This window comes from Lissotriton vulgaris, chromosome 4_1 (assembly GCF_964263255.1).
Source record: "Lissotriton vulgaris chromosome 4_1, aLisVul1.2, whole genome shotgun sequence".
Classification (NCBI taxonomy): domain Eukaryota; kingdom Metazoa; phylum Chordata; class Amphibia; order Caudata; family Salamandridae; genus Lissotriton; species Lissotriton vulgaris.
The window spans coordinates 1,304,673,435-1,304,700,407 of record NC_141691.1 but is presented as its reverse complement, the minus strand read 5'-3'; positions in this window follow the sequence as shown (position 1 = coordinate 1,304,700,407).

Sequence of the window (26,973 nt, the reverse complement as noted above, 5' to 3'; positions counted from 1 at the left end):
ATGAGTTCCCGGTGAGGACCGAGAACAGGGAGGAAGTCTGACCAACATAAGGCGGTGTGGTATTGTGTAGTCTGTGGCTTGAAATGTCACGGGACTGGAATGTCATGAGTTCACTGGGGCTCTGCATTTTCTTGGAGTCAGTTGCTCCAGTTCCTCTTCTGGGATGGGTGTACAACAAGATTAAACCCTATTTTCAACCCACAGACTGCGTGGTGTCTTCACTTCAGGCGGGTTTGGGGGGTTCTCTCCCCGAGAAAAGTTTGAAAAAAAAATGGTCGAATGGTGTATTTTCAAGCATATTTGAGGAAGGAAGAAGGTTGATAAAGAACTTATGAAAGTGTAGTTATGACATTTAGAAAGAGATTTCATATGATAATGATGTATGTAGCTGCTTATGCAGTATAACCACAGAACTTCATAACATACTTTGAGATAACAATGCTGAGTACTTCACAGATTTCTTTATTCATTGATATACCTTTACAAATGAAATCTGAGGAAATGGAAGTTATTGTGATTTGTCAGACTGGACACAATGAGGCAGCAAGGAATCAACATTAAAAGCAACAGGGCAGCCTACAAGGCATGGTTAGTCTCATTCAGGGGATGAAAAAATATGATCACATAAACCCCATTTTAATGATGGAACTCCATTAGCTCCCCTTGCTGGTCCACTACATCAGCAAAACCATCTGCATCGTTTACAAACATTTCAAATGATGAAGCTGTTGTTTACCATTGAAGTAGTGGCCCTGAAAGTCATCTTGACCTGCTGCTATTCTGCGTCCTAGATCCTCAGCTCTGTCAACGCCCCTGATCTCTTGGTGTCCCTCTTTGGAAGAAAGACATAAACATCACAGATGTAATTAACTTATTCACTGACCAGGAGGCTTGCTTCCTGTACCATGCTATGTTCATAAAATTAACCTGCAAGTGCTAGACAATGAATGACCGAACATTCCTAAAAGAAAAGATTCACCTCCACACCCTGAATAGTTTTAGAAATGAAGATACATTTCTTCGAAGATAATAGCACTTCACATTAACTGGGACATTACATTTAAATGGGCCCCTGTTATGATGTGCATATGCCAAATTGCCCCAGCCTCGTCCTCCTCGAAGAAACTGCATTCAGTGGTGCATGCATTGCCCTTAAGTGAGAAGTCTTTGGCAATGGGGAATTCAATTCGAATTCCCCATTGAGAAAGAGCAGTCCCAGGATACACCGGTCGCACCAACAACAGCTGCAATTGCCTGGCGAGTGGCGCTGCGGTGAAAAGTACTTGTGACCCCTGACTGTGCTAAGTTTTGTCTTTCTAATGAGAAGAAAGACAAAAACAGTATTTGGCGCCAGTGGGGGTTACACATACCTTTTGTGCATATGCCAAATTGCGCCCAGCGTCGGCCTCCTCCTAGAGATTGCATTCAGTGGTGCATTGTATTTTGTACTTAAGTGTTATTGAACTCCTCATTGACAAAGACCAGACCAGGAAAACGCCGTTTACACCAACAGCCGCAGCAAGGGACTGGCACGTGATGCAGCGGTACAGAACTATAGTACTGAAAACTGCACACACAACAAGTTTGTATATGGAAGCTTTCTATACTGCCCTGAATACACTTATTTAATGCACAGGGAAGTGTGAACAGTCATGTACCAAATACTTAGGGGCAGATTTACAAGTCCCTTGCGCCGCTTTTATGCCGCCGTAGTGTCACTTTTTTGAAGCAGTGGCGGCGCAAAAGATGCTCCATGGTGCGGGGTATTTTCAACGTGACACATCTCCCAGATGCGTCACGTCGTAAAGCCCTTCGCCAGAAGAGGCGTACCATCGCAGGGGGAGGCGTTCTGGCGCAGGAACGCCTCCCAAGAGTGGCTGAGTGAAATCTACAAGATTTCACTCAGTCACTTTTGGGCCCATGCTGCGTCAAAACCCTGCGCCTGCTTGAAGCAGGCGTAAGGATTGATGCAGCATTGTGCACATAGGGCCCCCCTGATCATTGCTGGAGCTGTGTGGCACTTGCGACGCAACTCCAGCAATGCGCCACTTTTACGGCACAGATGCGTGACGCATCTGTGCCGTTTTTGCCCCATGGTGCGCCACATTGTAAATGTGGCGCACCAAGGGTGGTGGAGCTGCGGCGCACAATTACTGGCGCATTCCTGTCGATATGCAGGGATGCGCCAGTAATTGTAAATCTGCCCCTTAGTGACCTCATATGCTCACAATAGTTCATTATACCCACGTTTCTCACAATGCTTCAACGGTGTACGGATTTGGAAACACATTGGTGGTATAAAAAGCACTCAGAAGGAAGATAAATAAAATGGGTCAACTCATAGAGCATTCCAATAAGAAAGTTATTCCACTAATAAGGGTCCTGGTACACTCATGAATTCATGTATATAAACGGAACACAGGAAGAATGTTCTGCGGTCGTGAGTGATCTATTTAAAGAACAATTTATTTTAACTGGGCTTTTCACCTATAATGCAGCTAAACCTGGAATTCCATATAGGCTAGCAAAGACAGTGAGTCAAATCCCTGTCTGCTATTGTGGCATCATTAAGTGTATGCTTACATTTCATTTAGTATTTTGTGTAGTGCCAGGCCTGGCCAGCAAGTTTACTCTTGGCCACTTCACAGTGCTGACTTGAACATGATGCAAGTTATACTACCAACGTGCCGCAGAAGTAAGCTAGAAAAGAAGCAAACGATAGTTCATTGTCTGAGTGAGCAATGCTCACACTGAGAAGGCTACTGCAGAACTAGCCCTTACACTCAGTTAGTAAGTAAGTAGTAAGTGCATGTAAATCCGTCAGCGATGAATACTGTTTACTCGAACCCCCAGTCTGGAAACCACGACAGGCCCAGAGGCACCCTTAATTGTATTGTATTGTAATTGCATTTATATAGCGCTTACTACCCCTAACGAGGCATCAAAGTACTTTTTGGGCGAGTAGCACGCTACTCCGGGACCTATAGAGGATTAGTGTTGAATTAGTATAGAGAGACATGCAAGTACATTTTAAGTGTTGGATAGGTTAGTCAGTTATTTGGAGGAAAACAGGTTTGTATTTATATAGCGCTTGTTACCACTGACGGGGTGTTGAAGCACGCTACTCCGGAAGCCCATAAAGGATTAGTGGAGAATTAGTATGGTGAAATATTAAAGTAATCTCAGTGGTGGATATTAGTCAGTTATTTGGAGTGAGAAGGATAGCGGAGGGATAAAAGGGGAAGAAAAGATTGCATTCATATAGCACTTGTTACCCCCGATGGGGTGTTGAAGCACGCCACTCCGGAACCCATAAAGGATTAGTGGTGAATTAGTATAGTTGAATATGGAATTTGAGGGTTCACAGACAAAATATTGACTCAAAAATATCGAATGGACAAAATATCGAGTAAAAAATATCGATAATAATAAAATATCGATAACAAAAATATCGTTAGTCAAAATATCGATTAAAATAATGATAAAAAAATATCGAGTACAAAAATATAGACAAAATATATATAGTCAAAGTAAAAAATGTCAATAATATGTAGAAAAAAGGTAAAAAAAAATTAAAAAAATTATTAATAGTAATATAAATTGTAGTTAATGTTTAGGAGCGGGATGTTGGGTTTATAGGGGATAAGGGTGGGGAGTAATTTAATAATAATTAATTCATTAATATATGTTTGTAAATATTTTTAATTAATAATTAATTGGTAATTAATTAATATTAATTAGTTAATTAATTAATTAGAGTAATTTATTTATATATATAATTTTTAGTTATTGTTAATTAATTAATTGGGAAAAAATAATATTAATTATTAAATTAAATTAATTACAGCTAATGTGCTAATATATTTACTTTATTGTTATTGTTAATTAATAATTAATTGGTAATTAAATAATATTAATTAATTTTGGGTAAAGGAGTATTTTTAGGGTTCAGGGTCAGTTTTCAGTTTTTGGGTAAAGGGGTATTTTTAGGGTTCAGGGTCAGTTTTCAGTTTTTGGGTAAAGGGGTATTTTTAGGGTTCAGGGTCAGTTTTCAGTTTTTGGGTAAAGGGGTATTTTTAGGGTTCAGGGTCAGTTTTCAGTTTTTAGGTAAAGGGTTTTTTTAGGGTTCAGGGTCAGTTTTCAGTTTTTGGGTAAAGGGGTATTTTTAGGGTTCAGGGTCAGTTTTCAGTTTTTGGGTAAAGGGGTATTTTTAGGGTTCAGGGTCAGTTTTCAGTTTTTGGGTAAAGGGGTATTTTTAGGGTTTAGGGTCAGTTTTCAGTTTTTGGGTAAAGGGGTATTTTTAGGGTTCAGGGTTAGTTTTCAGTTTTTGGGTAAAGGGGTATTTTTAGGGTTCAGGATCAGTTTTGGGTTTTTGGGTAAAGGGGTATTTTTAGGGTTCAGGGTCAGTTTTCCCTACTGTTGCACCCACTGGAGTGGGAATAGTAATTTTAACCCCTACGCTATCCAACGCTTTCCCTACGCTTGCACTCTTTGGAGTGGGAATAGTATTTTTTACACTTCTGGTATCGTACGGTAATATAATAGTATCTTATTTAATTATAGTATGTTACTATATATATATGTTTTAACAAATAAGATTGTAAAAATTGTTATTTATTATTTTCATTTATTATTTAATTATTATAAGTTAATGTAAGTATTTTTAAGTATATTTTAGTAATTAAATTTTAATATTAATTTAATTTAACACTGTTTTTAATAAAGTCGATATGTTTTACATCTATATTATTGTAAACCATATTTTGTACTCAATATTTTTGTACTTACCTGTTTGTAGATACAAACTCGATACTTTGACTGTCGATATTTTGTCCACGATATTTTTGCAAGTCGATATTTTGTCCCTCGATATTATTTCAGTGATCCGAATTTGAGAAGTGAACATGTTAGTCTGTTAATTTTGATTGAAAAAGATAGTGGAGTGATAAAAGAGTGAAGTTTTTTTTGTTTGTCTTTAGGTCTTAGCAGTAGGAGGAGGCTTTTGGATGAGTAAAAAGGAGTTTTGGAGGGGAGGAGTCAGAGGGAAGAGTTTAGAAAGGTTTTTGGGGGGGATAGGTATAGTAGAAAGAGGTGTCTGATGATACAAGGAGGGGTAGAGTAGGAGAGAGTCAAGAACGGGTTGGTTTGGGGATCATAGTAGTGGTATGGGTTTGGGATAAATGAGAGTGGATCTAGAGGATATATTGATAGATGTATAGGCTGAGAAATAAGTTAGTGCAGTGGAAATGCCAAATTAGAAGAAAGTCATAAATATATTGATACATCAGTACCTTAAGTTTGTGGTTGTGGATGGTGTGGGCTGGGTATTGCTAAATGGGAAAATGGGCAGCATTTATGGCCCTGGCCAGTCTCGAACAGGCTCAAACAGGCAGCAGCCCTTGTCCTCGCCGCCCTTAACAGGCTTAAACAGGCAGGAACCCTTGTCCTCTCCGCCCTTAGCCTCTCCGCCCGGGCTGAGATGCACTAACACTGACCTTTTATAGCCCTATTAATCAGGTGACCCCTTCAGCCAATGGGAACCCGAACCCTAACATTATCCAATCACAACACTAGCCCTAAAATCTAGAACCAATAGGAGACCCTGATCTCTACGGCCGATAGAGGGCCTAATCCTACCAGTAGTCCCAACCCAAGTCCAAGCAACCAATGGTACAGGAAGCCCTAGTCCCTACATTCAATAGAAAAGCTAACCCTACTCTTAGTCCCACAACTAGTCCAGCAACCAATCATACCAGAAGCCCTGATCGCTACTTTCAATTAAAGGTCTAACCCTAGCCCTAGTCCCACCTGTTAGACCTGGCATCTTTGGCGTGATTACCCCTATCTTTTTGCCTCTACCTCCTGTATTTTTGATGCTGTGCTGGATTTCGTTTTTGCTGGTTTAGATGCTTTGGACACCCTGCCACTGCTGATCAGTGCCAGGGTGTAAGTGCTCCCTATGTAAATTGTTATTCTGATTGGGTAGACATGTTTGGCATATTTGTATCACCATGAAGTCCCTAGTAAAGTGCACTGGGTGTGCCAGGGCTGGTGATGGCAAATGCTACTAGTGGGCCTGCAGCACTGATTGTGCCACCCACAGGAGTAGCTCTAAAATGGTGTCTCTGGCCTGCCACTGCAGTGCTTATGGGCAGTTTAGAAACTGCCATGTCCTCCTGGTCAGTGTCCCCACTGGCCAGGCCTAACCCTTCCCTTTTCGTGCACATCAGTCACCCCTATGGAAGGCCCAAGGTACCCCCCTGGGCAGGGTGCAGTGTATGTGAAAGGTAGAGCATGTGCTAGTGCAGGTGACATGCTCTGGTAGTGAATTACAGCCATTTTCGTTTTTCACTATTGTAAGGCTATCTTGCTCCATAGGTTAACATGGGGGATGCTGGCTACAGTGGTTAACAGCATTTCTTCCCATAGGAACAAAATAGGACATAAGTATCTAGTATCCCTGAACTCAGAATTTAAGGAAAGGTGGTTTTTAAATCCTGTGTTTGAGAACAGCACTTTTAGAAAGTTGCTGTTCTCTTGTCTGACCCTTCTGTGTGCATGGGCCTGTTTGTGTATTGACTGTCTGGTTTGTGAGTGACAGGGGCTGGGGAATTCCCCCAGAGGCTGGATGAGTACGCACTAGTCTGAATGAATGCAATTGCAACCTGAGTGGTGGGAGGAGTTAGCACCAGGGCTGAATAGGGCTGTGCCTGCCTGCCACAATGCTGGCTCCACCTCCTGCTGGGCGGCTGAGGACCCTGCCCCTCACTCTGAAAGGAAAGATGCAGCCAGCAAAACAAAGTGCTCAGGATCCACCCAGAACTGGTTCAGACCAGGCTCAGGGCCCACATGCACAGAGAGAACAAAGACTTTAGGGGTATAAGTACAGGACCCCTGACAAGAGAAAATTAGATCATCCTGGAATCAAGAAGGAACCTCTGCCAAGGAGAAAGCTGACTCTGAAGAAGGAAGACTGTCCTGCTGTTGCTCTGCTGGAGTGACCTGCTGTTGCTTTGCTGCCAAGGAGAGGGGAAGGACTTTGCTGTGAGCTGTGTCCCCTGTCTTGAAGGAATCTCCAAGGGCCTGAGAAGAGCTGGCTCCCTGTTTTTGAAGTCCCAGGAACAAAAGGACTTCACCCTCAGTTCCCTGAACTCTGCTGAGGGAGTTCTGTCCTTCCTAGAGTGCTTGATCCAGTTGTGGGGCCTCTGGAAGTTGTACCTGAGCTGGGAAGCTTGAAACTAAGCTTGAGAGACTTTTGAAACTGAAAAGTGTCGCATCGCTCGCTTGCGGAGCGCATCCCCGACAGTGCGAGAAGTTTCCCGCCGCTACGAAGGACGAGATCGTCGCAGCGCCTCACGCCGCTGCCAGAACCGTCACATCCTTCGTTTGCGGGACGCACCAGACCGGTGCGGGAGAATCGAACATCGCTGCGAGTGTCGTCGCAGAGCCTGTCGTTGCTGGGTGAGATCGCCGCACCGCTTGCTTGCGGACCGCATCACGTCGCTGCGAACATCGTCGCAGAACCATCACATCGAGGAGCTGCGAGAGAGAGGATCACCGCTGGACCGCGCATCGTCGCCCCGGAGATCGTCGCAGCCCCTACGAGAGCGTCGCATCGTGCCTTTGCGAGAACAGACTTCCTACGGAACCTACGCACCGGAATCCACGCAAGTGGCCTTCCTCCCCATACAGACCGGATTCGTCGCAACACGCCCGCTGCTGCAGCGGGGCTGTCGCATCGCCTCCCCAGGGTCTCAGGAGTAACGCATTGCTTGTTTTCCACCGCACCAGCTTCCTGCTTGTGGAACTTTGTTGCATCTAAAAGGTGCTGTGAGTAAACGTGACGCAACTGTGAACTTTACACGCATCTGTGGTTTATTTTACCGCAACTTAAAGAACTTTGATTACAACCTTAAGAACTCTTTTGAAACCATATCCTTGAACTGTGTATGTTGGATTTTTGTCGTTTTGGTCTTGTGTAGTTTAGAATAAATATCTTTATTTTCCTAACCTGTTGTGGAATCAGTTTGTGGTGTTTTCACTGTGATACTGTGAGTGTTGGTACAAATACTTTACGCATTGCCTTTGGTTAGCCTAGACTGCTCAGGCCAAGCTACCTAGAGGGTGAGCAGGGGTTATCTTAGAGGGTTATCTCCTTGCCCTGACTAGAAGCAAGGGTCCAATTAAAGGTCTAACCCTAGCCCTAGTCCCACCCTACTCCCAACAACCAATAACATAGGAAGCCCAATGTCCCTACTTCCAATAGAAATCCTAATCCTAGCCCTAGTCCCAACCCTACATTGATTGAATCACAGACCCAGAAACCAATCAGAACCCTAAAATACCCAACCAATGAGGACACTAACCCTAATCTGATAGAAACACCAGATACAACCACCAATCAGTGTACACATGTACCAACCACTAGCAGACCATATAAGGTCCTGCCGTCCTCAGACAAGGTTTGCTGGCCAGGGAGTTGGATGCTGCTTCTCCTGTTTAGAGTCTCCTAGGAGATCTACGTGTTACCTGTGGAAACTGAACTCAGCTCCCAGGTTTCAAATGCATGCCTCAGCGTTAGCAACCAATGACTGTGGCCCATCTCTTCTGGAAAGGCCAGTGGTGAGAGAGAGAGACAGCCTTCTCTCACCCCTGCGTTGCCTCACGTCACTAGCACTTATATGGCAGAGTCCAGAGGCCACTGGTAACATCAACGCGTCTCAGTCTTAGCCAATCCTGACACTGCTTCTGCTGTTGTGCCAAGATTAGCTGGGGCGGGACACCTCACCGTTCATACTGAGAATGGGGTCTGCAGCTTTGAGTCAACCCCTGGCTCACTAATGTGTGCCGCTGCCGATACTGTGAGAGACGTAGTGGACATGTCGGGCTGGCAGGAGAAAAGACAACAGTCTAACCCGACTTGTGCTCTTAGGTGCGCTAGCTACTGCTGTGGGTGTCTGAATCGCAATATTGTTGCAGTTTGAAAACACACCCCCTCCTGCCCGCACCGGCTTGGATTCTCCAGAACCAGCCTCATCCAGGGCGTTCGATCAGTCACATGCCTGCAAATTAAAAGCAATTTGAAATAAAATATTTTCATGTTTATTACTACATTTATTCGGGGGTGCGGGGGCAAAATAATGAGTGTGGCAACACCCTCAGAGAGGCACTACCCAGGTTTTTAAAGAAATATTTCACTTGTATTGAATAATGTAGAAAATACGACTATGACAAGAAGGCTGAAATTTCTGATTTACAGGGGAGCACAATTTCTAAGCTACAACATTAAAGGTAAAGCTTCTCTGCTCTTTTCTCTTCGCAAAACAAGAAAAACAACCTTGAATGATACTGTCGCGTAGAAGAGAAACAAATGTTATGAATTTACAAACTAAACAGTTGGCTCTGTCTTAATCATAGCTCAATGTATAATTTATGTAACTAAATTAAAATGTGCAAATGTATATTCCAGAAAATGAAGACTAGCTCATCTTTCATTTATGATCCCTTTTCTCAAGGGATTCACTTCTGTGCTGATATTTTGGAGTTATATTCACCCACGATTTAGAAAAAAAAGGCTTCATGTTGTTTCAAAAGCACTGCAAAAGAGATACTTGAATTTTATTTATTTAATCAAACTCAGCTTACCAAAAGTAAAAAGTAAATGCCCTTATCTTGCAGAAATAAACTAAAATATAGTAATTGGGTTTCTCGGTCATTTGCACAAGACTAACTTTGCAGTTTGTGAGGAGTTGTTGGAATGGCATTTAGAAGATGGTTTAACGAATACATACTTTGGGGGCCGAGACGAATGCATTCATGGAGGATGCTTTGGTAACATGAGGTATCACCTCACCCAATAAATGTGATTTTCCCGTAAAAAAAATGTATTTGCATGACCAAAGTTTTGCATGTGGGATTTATAGATGGGATTTGTTGTATGGTAAAATAATTATTTAAATAAATTGAATGTAAAGTGATTTAACCATAACAAATTAAGCAACTATTACAAGTACAGTAATTCCTGCAGGAGCAGGGATATCATTGAAACCTACAATAACAGTGGCATTCCTACACTTACACCCTCTACTAAAACTGATAAAACGCATTAGATAGTTCAAAACTAAACATCAACAATGATTCAGGGTCTGACTTGGTTTGTAACCTATATCTAGAATTATAATGTTCTTCCCTCATTACATTGCAAGTAGTATAATGCATGACAAAAATATTGTATCCACTACATGGATCTAACCACTTCATAGCCAGGTGAGTCTAGGCAAGCGGGTGTGTGAATTAAGAATAGTAAATATGTACTTACTTTGATGATGTAATTAGTGTCAGGTGATGTTGCAGATGATTTATAGGTCGACATTGTCAGCCTCAATATGGGGGCATACAGCCCCAAAAAAGTTTTGGCTTGGTGGCCCGTGGTAGAGTTTATGATTGAGAAGTCAACTTTTCGAGCTCAATTTTGTCATTAAGTGAGGCTGAACTTTCCATTTAAGAAATAATCATGTGTACCATTCACTGAATTGCCATGCACAAACCATTTGGTATGACATTTTGACTTTCTAATTATATTTGGGACTTGTTTCATCATTCTAGATAGTGTGGAAGACTAAGGCAGTGATGATGCGGGCATTCAAACCAATGCACCATTCATTGACACAGACCTTCCATCTGAACTATCTCATCTGTCTCTTCTACTTTGCATTTTCTATTTAAACATGTTTAGTATCCATGTATTTTTATGTACCTTCCTCTTTGTTTTTCTTCATTGCATGGCCTGTAGAAAAAATGGAAAGTCAGCAAAGGAAAACGGTAGCCTGTGGGAACTTACGTAACTCAATGAAGCTACATGGTGTATAGATGTAGGCATGTACCCAGAGCATTAAGTTTATTTGGCAGCCTTACCCTAAAATAATATTAATACACTTACAAAAATGACAAATACACATCAATTTCAATACAGGGTAATTGGAATTGAATCTCTAAAAAACAGTAAATGTTGGATCTAGTTTCACCCCGTGGTATCATAGGCTGGAAGCCGAACAATATTTGTGAGCTCAACCCAGTATTTGAGGGCAAGGATATTCTCTAAGGGCCTTATTATAAGTACGGTGGTCCAATGGACAACCGAACCTGTGGTGGCGTTCCGCCTGCCGCATGAGGACTGTGGCGGTTGGACCACCACAAGACCCCTGCTGCCTCCAAAGATCCACAATCACTGGCAATGGCACAGCAGTCTGAGGCCCCTAGTACTCTGGCTGTGCCGCTGATACACCACCAAGCATATTAGGACTTTCCTCACGCCACACTATTCATGGTCTATGAAAAGGGTGGCGATGAGGAAATAAAGGGGGACCTTCAGGATCCCCTTTTGCCTCTGTGCAATGGGGTGCATATAGGTGGCACATAATGTGCCCCCCATCTGCATGCACCCCCATGTTCCTGCCCAGAACAAAATGCACAACATTGTGCATTTCGGCAGGTGCAGGAACATGCTTTGATGTTCCCATTGCGTTGCCTATTTTAATGGCACTGCAGTGGGAACGCCAAAGACCTGCCCACCACTGACTTAAGAAGATGTAATCTGACAGGCAGTATGTTTTGGCTTTGGTGGTGTGGGAGCAGGACGGCAGTGTTGCAGCCCAGCTGCCACACCACCAAAGTCATTATAAGTAGGGCACAAGTCCAAAATAAAGAAGTGGGGGGACGCTCGGAGACGGCAGTGACGTCACGACAGGAAGTGACATCACGGAAGGTATAAAACCTAGAAGTGGGGGGACGCACAAATACGTGAAGTGACGGCACGACCGGAAGTGACGTCACGAAAGGTAAAAACACTAGAAGTGGGGGGACGCTCATGCATGGAGGGGGCTATCTTTTGTGTGAAGGGGCTTGTGGCCTCGCTGGCGTGTCGCATTCAGCCTGTGCAAACCCCAACCAGTTCAAAATTCAGTTAAAAAATAAAATAATAATTTACAAAACGGCAACAAGTACCTAATATTGCAGAAAAACTTCATATATCATTCTACAGAGCTCATCTGAAAATGATGCAATGACCTACTAAGAATGTCCGTAATCGAGAATGTATTGTGGAGAAGTGTGGCTCAATGCTTAGAGCGGCAGACCTTGATGCAGAACGCTGGCCAGGGACCAGGGTTCGATTCCCGCCTCGGCGGGTTTCGGGCTTAAATTCCTCTGACCGGATATTCTCGCCTCAGTGCCGATTCTAAGCATGGGTCCCACGCTGCAACTCTGGGCAATAGCTTGCTTAGTCTCCACAAAGGCCCCCTGATACACAAGGGATGCCTGGTTTCACCATGGGATGCCCAGGAGTGGACACCCCACAAGGAAAAGCCAGGAGGGGTTCCCTTGTGGTAGAAGTACAAGTGCCGGGATGCCTCCGGGTCACTGTTCGCGCTATACAAATACGCCACATTTACATTTAGTCTTTCTTAGTAGACAAAGTCTGCAACAGCCCAACTTTTACCCAGTGCACTCGGGTAAAACTAGATGGCGGAGAAAGTGAGAAAAAAATCATGAGCCTTGCAAGGCATACACTGATGTCTAATGCAGTTGCTTTTACCCACTGAGCTAGCTAACCAAACAGATTACCCCGAAGAGGAGGAGCGCGAGAGAGGCTGGCCAAGCGAGGCTCGGAATCGCACTCAAGGAGCTTTTGGAGGGGCTGTTTGTGCTTTTGTAACCTGACTCCAGCCATGACGTACCACTGAATGGGCTTGCCGGGGGATGCCTGTGTCTGTATTGGCTCACTTGCTGGAGTGGAGGCGCCCTGCCTGGGGCCTTAATTATACTGTAATATACAGGCACCCGGTATGACCCCTTAAAATAAGTGGCGGGACGCTGTCCACCCGCGTGGTACCCCGACTCGAGCTCTGATTATAAGGCCCTAAGAGTGCTTCCCACCAACTAGGTATATGCAATGCAAAATAAATCCCAGACTTCTCTTTCTGTGTGCACAAAATCAGCCATGATCTAAAACAGTGCATCCGATTACATCTCTTAAGTATTGAACCCATTTCTAGAAACCGCCATTTTCTTGAGTGGGAGGTCTAGTTGTTCAACCTGGGGAGTACAAAAAGGGATGCTGTGCGAGCACGCAGCGGGCGTGACGCTAGTGCACCGAAGGCCACGTCTCAGATGCGGTTACCCATTAGCCCATACAAATCGTATAAGTTATTGCAGAGCAAAGCTACTTGACATTGGTAAGTGCGTGAGCTGCCGCTCCCACTTTTTTTTCTAGGTAGATGTAGACTGTCTTGCCTGTAATCACTGCAATTGGGAAGCCTTTTCCCCCTGCAGCGAGGCCTGATGCTTGGGGAGGGTAGCCAATTGCAGGCTCTCCTATTAAACACCTGGTCGGTAAAAAAGCACGAGCTCCAGCTCTATGATCTACTAACAGATCTAACACCTGACATGATGTTTTTAACCGAAACGTGGCTAAACGATGTCTCTAATCCCACCATTTCCAGTGCTATTCCCCATGGATACCAGATACTAATAAAGGATCGCCCTAGGGGCAGGGGCGGGGGTGTGGCTATAGATTTCAAGAAAACCTTTACTTGCTCTGTACTACCTACCGCGGAGACAGAGGGCGCAGAGAGCCTCGGATTTCTTTTTACTGTATCTGCCCACCAATCCATCGCGGGCATAGTAATCTACCGGCCTGCTGGGGCGGTTGGAAAGTTTACAGTCTATTGGCCACGCCATCTCCCCTATAGCCACCAAATACAACCATTGCTTGGTACTTGGGGATTTCAATACCCCCATGGACAAACCAGCAGATCTCGAGACAACAAGGCTGTGCAAATCCCCTAGGCATCTTTAACCTAGCTCCGTATGTCGTCCTCCTTCCTACCCATGAAAAGGGGCACATTCTGAATCAGATCTTTTCAACTGCCAGGATAGAAACAGATGCACCTCTCCCTATAGTATGGTCCGATCATTTTCTGCTGAGGTTTAGAATCCATAAGGCGGCAAGCAGTTCTCAGTCACACTACAAGCCTTGCGACAGCAGTTTTAGGCCTATTCACCAGGTCACCTCGAGGCACTGTATAGTGCACTCAGCTTTCACCATATTCCTTATAGTGGAAACCTCGAGAGTGATGTGCTTTCCTTGGAAAACTGGATAAAGATCCGTTCTGTGGAGCTTGCCCCGCTGACCACTAGAGCAGCTAAAACCAGCAGAGCCTCGGCCCCTTAGTTGACAGAGGCCCTTAGGAAAAGGAAAAGTGTGTGCAAACGCCTTGAGAGTGCGTGGCGGAACAATTTTTATCCCAAAGACAAAATTACATATGAATGTGCCTTGAAAGTCCATTATAATAAAGTTCGCGAGGAAAAGAAACAACAGCCAGATTCATCAAAGTAAATTCGGCTCGCAAAGGGCCAGATTCTGAGAATCTGGCCCTTTGCGAGTGCAATTTTTGCATTTGGGATTCATCATCCCAAATGCAAAAATCGCAATTATAGAAATCGCTAAATTGCGATGAATTGCATGTAAGGAATCTCAATTTGAGATTCCTTAAATGCAATTCATGAACCATTTAAAAATTGTGAATTCGCAATCTGGGGCCGCTATTTACCGCAAAGATAAACTACGTGGTAAATAGCAAAAACTTTGAAAAATGCAATAAAGTGAATTTTTCAAAGTTTCATGTTGCGCACACACATGCCCTAAGGGCATGTGTGTGCGCAACATAGGTGCACACATCAATTTCAGGGGTGCAACAGGGTGTCCTTTGGACACCCCTGCACCCTTGAAATCGCAATCTCAATTTGCGAATCGCTAATTGCGATCAGCAAATTAATATGGTCTTCCAATTCATTCCTATGGGCCTCTAGGTCCATAGGAATGAATGGGGAGATATTCCTTAATTGCGACTCGCAATTTGCGAATCGCAATTAAGGAATTATTAGAAATCGCTATTTTTGAATGGATTTCTTGATGAATAGCATTTTGCTATTCCTTAATAGCGAATCAGTATTTTTCGCTATTAAGGAATCGCAAAATGTGTTTTTCATGAATCTGGGGGTTTCTTTTTCCACCAAAATCGAACAGGAGAGAAATAAAAGTGAAGAACTTTTTAAAATTGTAAAAAAAAATTCATCCCCTAAGGCCATTGACAACTCATTCGCCCCCACTAGTGACTGGGTTAACGTCCTGGCCCAATATTTTTATGATAAAATTAAAATCATTCAAGACTGTTTTGAGGCGCTTGCCCAGGGTATCAGAATAAACATCGGTCAGCAACCCCCATTGAACCTGAATACGGGTTCTTCTCTCATGCAGTTTCCTTCTATTTCTCTGAATAAAACCCTTCAGTTAATGAAAGCTCTTAAGTCTGGCTCTCCATCTGAGCCGTGCCCAGCTAAAATCCAGGCCTCCATTGCAGAACTGAATAACCCTGCCATTAATCGGGTCCTGAACGCCTCTCTGTTTGAGGGGCAAATGCCAGAGAGCTGGAAGCATGCAAAAATTCTCACACTCTTAAAGAAGCCTGCCGCTGACCCTTTGGTAGCCAGCAATTATAGGCCAATATCATTACTGCCCTTTTTTTCAAAAGTTTTGGAGAAATATGTAAATGCAGTCACCACGGATTATGTGGAGGCTAATCATTTACTTCACCCAAGTCAGTCGGGTTTCAAAGCCAACTTTAGTACTGAAATCGCTTTACTAGAGATCTCTGAAACTATTAAAGCAACTCTTGACAAAGGTGGCAACATGGTATTGGCACTGCTTGACCTCTCTGCAGCTTTTGATACTGTTCCCCATGACCGACTCTTGCGAAGACTCCAGGAGTGTGGTATTGGTGGCACGGTACTTAAATGGCACGCCTCTTTTTTAAGTGTACGGCAACAGACAATTTGGTCCCCTCCCTTTGCGGCGTCCATGCTCTCCATGAAAGTAGGGGTTCCTCAAGGCTCGATTTCGAGCCCAACACTTTTCAACATGTACATGGCCCCCTGGTGCTCCTATCTGAGGAATATGGTGCAAAGAGAGTGTCCTATGATGATGACATGCAACTGCTGTTCACCTGTGAGAAGAGCGCTGATTTTAAAGGCAGTGGAATCAACGTGTGTCTGTCGGAGGTGTTTGGCCCTAACCCTGCAAAGCTTGGCATAAATGGTGGCCACATGATATGTCCCCCCCTGTAACTTCAGTAGGGACCGTGAAGAATCTAGGGGTTAAGGTGGACGCTGATCTGTCCATGAAGGTTCAGATCCAAACGGTGGCTGGCACCTGCTTTGGACTGCTGAAATTGCTTAAGAATTGCCTGCCCCTGCTGCCAGTTTCACATTGGAAGACGGTAGTCCAGGCCCTGCTTGTATCAAGGCTGGACTACGTCAACGCCCTTTACCTGGGCCTCCCTGACTATCTGCTAGACCGCTTGCGGGTGGTGTAGAATGCGGCGGCAAGAGCTATTCTCATGTTAGGCCCCAGGGTCCAAATGACCCCCCACTTGATATCCCTGCATTGGCTACCGGTCCGAGAGGATCCTCTTTAAAGCTCTAGTTTTGGCTTTTAAGGCCATCCACAATTCAAGGGCCCCCTCCCTTAGGAAATGGATCCAGTCTTATGTCCAACAACGGTCCTTGAGGTCCTCAGTTCAGTTCCTGTTGACCATATCTAAGTTGCCAGCTCTCGTATGGGTGGTCATTCCTTCCAAGTGGTGGCATTGCATCTTTGGAACAGCCTACCACTCTCTCTTAGATAGGTGCAGGACCTTCTTGTCTTTAGGAAGTAACTGAAGACATGGTTTTTCCAAAATTAGCTCTTGGCCTGCTGGCTCTCGTGTACTCTGCCTATCTCGGGGTCCTTTCAGCGCCGGGACACTCCGTGGAGTAGCTGTGCGCTTTCCAAGTACCTAATCACAATCACATTTCTGCCTCTGCCCTTCTATCACATAACTTGCAAAATAATCTGGTCATTCCAGATAATTCTCCCCCAAACTCAAACATTATTCCGTCAGCATTATTATCAATAATATTCCTGTGTTGTTTTGTTATTAATATTATTATTGTTATTACTATTTTTGTAGCACAGAATTATCCTGTTTTTCACCCAGTTCAGAGGGCTCTGGTCAGATCTAGAGTTACGCAGGAACACATGGTTCCACTCACCTCCTGGACTATTAACAGTGAAATATAACCTCTAGGAAAAGGTCTGTTGAATAAATGGATCCAGTCTCTTGGGAAGGGGGAGGCTGGTCTCAAATAGGTATTGGTATGTCTAAGTAATATCCATACAGGCAGGATATTAGTTTTTTTTCTGATCTGGGGTAGTTAGAATATTTTCACAAAGAAGGGTCAAGTGCATTCTGGAAGCATGTTGAGAGATGTTAATTCATGCTTTAAGCATCTGGAGTTAATTTGGCTGGGAGACAACTATATGGCCTTGTTCAATTAAATTACATTTTTAGGTTTTAACTGTGATGCTAAGGTGCCAGAGATTGTCAGCACATCCCAGTACTTACCTACCACACATGTTACTAAATGGACCTTTGAAGGATTGCCATTCTAGAGTCTGTCCTCATCAGGGCAAGACACATTACTTATGCATAGGAGCAGTTCCTCGCCATCAGATAGAAATGCCTTGCACTTTTCCCCCTCTTCTGACTTCATTGATTATGAGGTTTCTTACCATCACAGGTTTGTGGGTGTCAATAACACTCCAATCAAATGTTTTGTTTCAATCCTACAAATAACACCTTTTGGGTCAAATTTGCTAGCTTTTGTAATGTGACCAATGTTGCACATGGTTTCAGAGATAAGCATTGCTGCCCATCATTTTTTTTAATCTGCTTGTCCCACTTGGCAAATCATTGACTTTTACAATCTGGACTTCCAGTTGTATGCTGGCCATATCCAAATTTACCTTAAACTAAAAGAAAGTTTTGGTGGTTGTTAGTAAACTGATAACTGCCTTTGATTGTTTTATCCACATGCCTCTTCTTCTGACAAGGTTTGTTTTTCATGTAATGCATTGATGAGTGGCTCCCTGCTAAAACATTTGCAAAACTTCAATCAGTACAAAAGCATTCTTCCCGAGGATCTTTCGTTTGAAATTAAAAGAACACATCATCTTTACCTTGATGTCAAGGTGTTGTTTCCCAATGAAGTAAACATGGACTACTGAGTGTTCTGCCTTGTGCACAAAACCAGTCATTGTTCTTACTGAGGCTTATCTTTTCAATCTATTCTGACCTTCAAGCCAACCAGGCATCCAAGGTCAGCATCTGAAAACAACTTTGCCCAAAGTAAAAAACTGTTCTAGAGTAAGATCCTGTGGCACACAAAGCTCCTTCTTGTCTGACATCCTTTCCAAAAACTGACTCTCCTAAACACCTTCAGGCATTGAATAATTGCCTACTTGGATAATTCTGTTAACTTTCACCCTTCCTCCCACCTGGCAGGCTCCACTTAAGCGGGCGTGAGGTGACATGATCAGCGAGCACCCCTAAATCATTAAATATCTCACAAATGAGCCAATATATTAGTGGAGAAATGTGGTTGTTAGTTGAGAGGAGTATGAGCCTCTGTCAAGCAACAGCCACAATCCTTGTCAGGGTGAACCATACAAAGTCACTAAATTAACCTATGCTTAACCTTCGGATAACTTGGCACAAAAGCAGTCAGACTTAACTGAGAGGCAATGTATAAAGTATTTATGCAGCTCTTAAAATTAATAAATTGAAAATGCAACACCAGAAAAATCCCAAAAGAACTTATAAAAATAGCAAACAATTTATTAAGTTATTTGAGACCAAAACAATAAAAATCCAATCAGTAGAACCGGAGATATGCAATTGCAAATTTTAAAGATAAGTATAGTGCCTAAAAGTATAGAGCGCCAGTTGTGGCTATCTGGTCACACCGGACCAAACCAAAGTCACAGGTTCAGGCACACTGCAATGGAACGTGAGCTGGATACAGGGGCCAGGTTAGTCCTACTGAGAACTGTACCTCATGTCCTTGATGTGGAGCATTGCGCTGGACTGCTTTGGTTCCGAGGAGGTGCTGTGAGGACTGTGATGTGAGGTCCTGCGTCGGGTTGCATCATGCTGTGTTGGTTCTGATGGGAAGCTGCAAGGGCTGCAATGCAAGATCCTGCCGTGAGTTGTGTTGCCTACGTTGGTTCTGATAAAACCCACAGTTAGGACAAGGAGGAGTACCCTTTGTCAGCCAAGGGTCTAGAAACTTAGCGCAACTCTTGGGGATCAGGACTTAATCCAGCAGAGGCTGTCAGAGCAGACATAATGAACTCATACCTAGTTTGCAGTGTAATGCTTCAGAGACAATATTGTACCCAACTCCTTTTTTCTGCCGTTTCTACCTATGAGACAGTATATACAGCTAAAGTGATTGATCAGGATTGGGGGACAGGATCTTGTTTTCAGGTGGTGACTTCTGTAGTTCCATCAAACTGTCAACCTGTGATACGAGAGGAGAGGGAACACGTTTCTTGGAGTTCGCTGTGTTTTGTAGACTCACAAAAAAAGGCACCTAGTCACTGTGTCAACCCGCCTTCCATATACTCCCCAATATACCTGCAAGTCAGCTTGTTCAGGGATCATCAACAAGGTGGGGGTAGTATGACTTGGAACGACTTGTAAAGAAAGGGTTTCCTTCTTTACTTGAAACTCAGTGATAGCTGAACCAAAGTCTCAATGAGTCTAGAATATATTTTTCTTATTATAATGGTATCACAGAACAAGGTTACAGCATTACCAAACTGGCCTGTACCCTTACTTTACACCTATTAATGTAATACCTGAATTCCTTGAGACTTCGCACAAATGTTACTGCAAATTTGTTCTCTGTTTCTTTCTTGTCCTTGTTACCAAGTTTCTGTTCAATGTTCTTCCATAGTTCAAATGTTCAACTAGACCAAACAATGAGGGAAATATCATATGGCAGCTTACATGTCTTTGAATGTTGTAGGAGCACACTGGGTACAAGGACTTCTCTTTATAATGGTAGTTCAGTAGTTCTGTAAATGCACACTGGAATTTCACATGACAATGTTTTTTGTTGCAGATACCTGAGGTTGACTGCTGAGGATGACGATGCAGGTGTGGATGCAGGGGTCAAGGATGAAGTTAAGAACCAAGTGCGGGTATGCTGTTTACAGGAAGAAGCCTTATCCTCTGGAGAGTATTGAGCCATAGCAAGGCTTCAGATCCTGGGTGTTGTTTAAATACCCTAATACGCTGTAGATGGCCATTGAGATTTGACATGATCTCGCAAGATCACAGCAAAACCGCACAGTTACAGAAATAACAGGCACAAAAAACCTCAAACAGGAATAGCAGTTGGAAAACAGTGGTTTGGATGTTGGAAAACGTAGGGAGCTGAGGTACTCTTATAGTGAAAGCTTAGGGGCTGAGATCCAGGCTTGGGGGCTGAGATATACACACTTGGTACAGTGTTTTAAGGGCTCTGAAACCTCAGGGAAGGTAACGCCCTTAAAGGCTGGAATTTGTAGGCCATGACAGAGATGGTGTGAGTGGGTACTGTCGTGAGGCGTGGCAACTGAAGGTGGACCCTGACAGTAGCCAGCAGCATGGTACAGGCAGTTCTAGTGGAGTCTGGGCAGCTAGGCAGATGCAGGGCAGGTCTCTGGAGCTTGTTAGGTCCTTGTAGCTCATTACAGGAGGTCAGTCAGCTTGGCTTTGAAATCACTTTGATGATTTTGGGTTCAAGTGGCAGGTTCAGTCTTCCTTACTCAGGCAGCAGGGCAGTCCTTGCAGCAAAGAAGCCCATCCAGCAGCAAGGTAGCAGAGCAATCCTTCTTCTGAGTTTTCCACTGGTCCAGATGTGATCTGAAGAGTTGGTCTGAGAGTCCTATTTTTATACCTGGTGCTAATATTAAAACTGGGGAAACTTCTGGATCTTTCCCACCACAAAGTTGTTTGAAATTTTCAGCCTCCCTGTCCTGGTCCCAGTCTGTCTGCAGTCACAATAGGCTAGGGTGAAAATCTTGGTGTGTGAGCTGGGGTTGTTTCTTTGAAGTGCAAGCAAGGCTGCACACCGCTCATCCTCCATCCTGCCTTGGATGGCCCATCTTGCTAACACCCAGGCCCTCTATTGTGTGGCTGCCTGAGAGGAATGCACAAAGGCCAAATATCAACTACACATAGGAGTATTAGGCAAATGCGTCAAATCTATCATTCACCATTATGCGAAAATCACAGCAACAAATGCAAAAACTACAGTTGAGGGACAGAATGCAGAACAATGCCATGCATTCACCCCAGTATAGAGATCTGGGCCAAAATGCATAATTTTTTTGCTCACCATGCCATTCCAGTTTGAACCCAGCCATATGCAAATCAGTCTTGACCCTGTGCCTCATGGGAACAGTCCAGTCCGAACTGCTATGCCAGGTCCTCCCTGGACTGGAAACAAGCATCCTAGGACCGGTTACGGGGTTTCACCCCTCTTCAGCCAGGATAGCTTGATTCCAGTGGCATGGAGAGCACGGGACCCACGTCTAGGCATACCTGCCCCACTCGGGGGGGCAAATGTAAAAACTACAGTTGATGGACAGAATGCAGAACAATATCATACATTCACCCCAGTACAGAGATTGGGGGCGAAATCCATCGTTTTTGTGCTCACCATGCCATTCCAGTTTGAACCCAGCCATACACAAATCAGTCTTGACCCTGTGCCTCATGGGAACAGTCCAGCCCAAACTGCCAAGCCAGGTCCTCCCCGGACTGGAAACCAGCATCCTAGGACCGGATTCGGGGTTTCACCCCTCTTCAGCCAGGATAGCTTGATTCCAGTGGCTAGGAGAGCTTGGGACCCACGTCTAGGCATACCTGCCCCACTCGGGGGGGGCAAATGCAAAACCTACAGTTGATGGACAGAATACAGAACAATGTCATACATTCACCCCAGTACAGAGATCTGGGCCGAAATCCATAGTTTTTTCGCTCACCATGCCATTCCAGTTTGAACCCAGCCGTATACAGATCAGTCTTGACCCTGTGCCTCATGAGAACAGTCCAGCCCGAACTGCCAAGCCAGGTCATCCCTGGACTGGAAACAAGCATCCTAGAGCCAGTTTCGGGGTTTCACCCATCTTCAGCCAGGATAGCTTGATTCAAGTGGCATGGAGAGCACAGGACCTACGTCTAGGCATACCCGTCCCACTCGGGGTGACAAATGCGAAAACTATTACAGTGGCCCTGCTTACAACCAGACTTACCAATAAAGACAGTCTTACATTGCAATTCCTCAGACACCAAACATGACATTTCTACCTGCTCCCAAACAAAAGTCATCACTTATTAAGTGTGATAGGGTAACTCAGTTGAATCCTGTGTGAGAGGTAGGCCTCACAGTAGTAAAAAAACAAATGCAGGAGTTTTTGACTACCAGGATATGTAAAACTTAAAACTATATGTCCAACTTTTTAAATAAACTCCACCCTGCCCAATCAGCTGTTTCGGTCCTACCCTACGAGGGATCTATGCATAATAATAGAGGAGGTTAAGGCCTGGCAAAAGGCTTATTTTTCGAGGTTGGAATAGCAGTTTAAAGCTGCACACATAGGCTGCTATTGTAGGCCTGAGAAATGTTTTCAAGGGGTATACTTTAGTGGGTGGCACAATAGAGCTCCAGGCCCACTAGTAGCATTTAATTTACATACCCTGGGTACATACAGTACAACTTTACTAGGGACTTGCAAGGAAATTAAGTAATCCAATTGGGTTTAAGCTAATTTTATCATGTTTAGAAGAGAGAGCACAAGCCCTTCAGCACTGGTTAGTAGTGGTAATTTGCACGGAGCCCAAAAAGCCAACAAAAATGGGTTCAGAAAACAGGAGGGTGTATACAAAATGTTTAGGGGTGAACCTGCAGAGAGGGACGGGTCCAACAAGTAGTATATTCAAATAGTACCTATGGACAAGTAATTAAACCTATGCATCAAGTGCTGAGTAGGACACAGAACACAATCCATCATTAAGCTCGAGTGCTAGGTGAGTTGGGTTAATAATCCTGATTTAAGTGTGAATGTTATGTGCAGCAGGAAAACCTCAGGGGTACACAATTGTTTGTAACCATAACTGTACAATCTCTGCCAATTGCCATAATCATAACATCAATGTCTATATATGAGCAGATAATGTAGCTATTAACACAACATACTTATTGGAATTGTTCCTTATAACACCCCAATTTAACAGTTAGGGCTCCATTCACAAACAAACTTGAAAGAGTCCAGAGGAGATGTACCCAGTGCTCTCATATGATAAGAACACTTAGGGTAACCTTTCTGAAATTCAGAAAGGTAAGAAGACTAGGCATATGCTTGCAAATATGCAAATGTATGGCTGCAGAACTTCTAATATGACAGTGGATTTTCCAGATTCATAAATAGACTTTGGGAGGAAGGAGACAGGTAAAACCCTTCACTTCAATAAAGATAATGCTGCCACCACCCCAGCCCTATAAATTGAGTTAGAGTAAACAGTTGTCTCTCTCTTAACAAGAGGCGAACTCTGGGTGCAGCATGCCACTTTGGAGCACTGCTCTGGGGGTCTCAATCCATTTTAAAAGGGAAGCCCTCAAAAAGCTTCCATGATAGTCACAATGAGTTAAAACGTAGAACACAGAGACTGCACAGGAAACATTAAACTGGGAAAGGGACATACTCAAGACCCATGCAGGGGACCTTCTGTCTCAACAGTTATAACAATCTTTATGAAGAAGACTGTTCATATTCAATTAAGCAAATGGATAGTTGAGTTGACTCTAAAGAAATAACTTTTTTGGGACCTGAGGTTCGAGATGATTAAGAGGAATGTATTAGAGGGGTGAGAATAATCGGGCAATTGATAATTTGCAGCGTGAAAAAGCACTGGGAATAGGTGGTCTTACACAAAACCCTTTAAAACTGAATTTGCACTGATATTTTGCTGCTCATTTAATGTATGTATTATTTTTTAAAGCTTGATTAGCTCCAGTATTACGCTCCTCATTTAGTATGTAAACACAAGGAGATGATGGAAGGAGTGCTGAAACTTTTCAGACTCTCACCCCCAGTCAATGATCTGGGTTGAATCCATCATCGTTCTTTAGCTCACTTTGCCACCCCAGTTCAGACCTAGCCATATGCAAATTAGTCTTGGGCATGTACCTTATGGGAACAGTCCAGCCCGAACTGCCAAGCCAGGTCTTCCCTGGTCTAGAAACAAGCATCATTTGACCGGTTTTAGGGTAACACCCCATATCAGCCAGGCTAGCTTGAATCCAGTGGCAAAGTGAGCAAGGGACCCTCGTCTGGGCTTCACTGCCAACTTAGATGAACAAAACAAACACATGGAGACAAGTCTTCCCTGGACCAGAAACAAGTATCCTGAGACTGGGACCAAAGTGCTTGTTTATCCGCCCAAGGTTCTTTGCCAATCAGTGTGACTTCACGGCTGCTCCCTCTATGGTCCTCTCTGAAGCAGCAAATACTGTTCAGCGGTCCTTCGCCAAAGGGGCATCTGACCTCATTGGAACTCTCATCGGATGCAGCCTCCATCTTCGTCCCAGGGAGATTTTTGACTTAAAAAAAAGAGACTAAGTCTGAACACAGAAATCTTCACCTGGACTTTGTCCAGTGGCTCCCTGATGACAACACCTGCAGCCTTGCCTCACTTTACCTTCTCAAGCACATTTTTACTGAAATTTCTTGTTTGTCCAAAGGCCAGGCTCAATCAACCTTTTGATCCGACCCACGATCCAACACAGTTGGCCATATTCTTCAAGTTTTACCAGGTCTCGTATAATTAAGTGTCTGAGATTGGTGCTTTGATGTTTTGGGTGCTACTTTTTACCTTAAACTTGAAAGGTTCAGAAGTTCTGTTCCACAAATTGTTTTTTTGACATTTTAATGTTGCATAATTTATCAACATTTACTCTATTCGTCTAATTTGGTGTGGGTTTTTCTTGTGTTGTGTTTTCATTTTATTACTGTTTGTGTGATGCATAAAAGCTTTACACATTGCTTCTAAGTTAAGTTTGACTGCTTTTGTGCCAAGCTACCGAGTGTTAAGCACAGGTTAATGTGGTGAATTTTGTAGTTCACCCTGAAGGGGGCTGTGGCTATTTCTTGAGCAGGGTTAACACCTCACTCAACAAAAAACCCAATTTCTCACACTCCTCTTATATTAACCTCCCCATTTAATGCAGCATGATCCATGACTAGTAAGGGATCGCAGGTGATGTTCAATTGACCACAGAACTCACTACACATCTACTAATTGTAACCAGCACTGGATTATTATTTCAAAATCACACTATCCCTGATACAGTCTAGGAAAGCTTAGACCCCCTCTTATTGACTCCTCTTCTGAAAGCACAAGATTTGCTACAATATATCAATGTATGACCTGCTAGGGTCCAGAGAAAGTTAGTCCCTACGTCAATTAACTCCATGCTTAGAAATTGGAACTATCTCCATTTGTATTATGGGTGCATCTCACAGTCAGGTAAAATAAGCTCTACCTGCTTTTCAACAAGTGTGGTCTCAGAGGTCATGCACTCCCATTATCACCATAATTAGTCCCCCACTCTTTCCTGACAAGGCCTTGGAGGAAGTCTATTTCCTTTTCGGACTAGACTATGTGTCTCACCAATGAACAAGTTTATATGTTCTAAAAATATGACCCCTGTAGTGGCTTACTCACTGGGCACTGGCATGAAACACAAGACTCAAATTTCACTGCCATCTTCACATTTTTCAACAACTTTATTTTACAATTGAAGGATTGAGGGACAGCAGGGCATGTCAAAATATATTATTCTGCACCTCCATCTGCCAACTGAGAAAATAATCTGCTGGAACAGTTCACTCAGAGCTCCACTTTCTCCATTCTGGCCTCAAAGGACTTCATACATCCCTGGGGCCTCATTTATGAGGCCTTGCGTCAGTTTTGCGCTGCTGATGCGTCATTTTTTGTGACGCATCGTCGGCGTAAAACATGCGCATTGTTGCAGCATATTTAAAAAGTGACGCATCTAGGTAGATGCGTCACTCTTTAAACCCCTGCGCCACATTATACCTGCTTCAGGTATAATGTATGCAGAGGGGGCGTTCCCCCGCAAAAAGCCTCGTAATAGTGACGCAGTGAAATCTTTGGGATTTCACTGCGTCACTTTTAGGCCGCTGTTGCGTCAAAATCTTGCGCCGGCCTCACAGCAGGCGTAAGACTGACGCAAGCCCTTTCACATGGGGCTTTCCCCATGCGAAAGGACGCATTGCTGGAGTTGCGTCACTTTTGTGACACACTTCAGCAATGCGTCACTTTTGCGCTTACAGATACGTCAGAAATACTGACGTATCTGTAACTCCTTGCGACATGATGCGCTATACATTAAATATGACGCATTGTTGGTGTCGCAAGGAGTGCGCAGTGAAAAGTGACGCATCGCTGTTTTCATGCAGCGATGCGTCACTTTTCATAAATAAGGCCCCTGGGGTCTCACCTCGGCACAGGTTTACATCGTTAATAGCTATGATACTCAGGAAAGCTTTACCTGAAACTTTTTCAGGCACAGATGCTCACCATCATATATGCCTAAACTAGACGGTTCACCATCTGTTACCACATCATCGAGGGTCAACTCATGGCTTCTCTGGACCTGAAGGCTGTCATCAATCGCTCAGAAAGTCATCTCTCAGAGCACCGCAGTCTGGCAGTCATCACGTGGAACATCAATCTCCGCCCTAACCAATTGAATCTCTTTGGAAAAGTCTCTTCCAATCCTCATTAAATTATGTGGAATGAATCATAGGTCACGATTTACAGAGGTTGTTAAAAAAAATAGAACTAAAGGCATTGAAATGGTATGTTAAACTTACGTTTTTGCTATTAAAGGTTAATCAAAATTAAAATGTGTATGCTACCCAAAATACATTTATTCTTCAAAATATTCCTTTTCCAT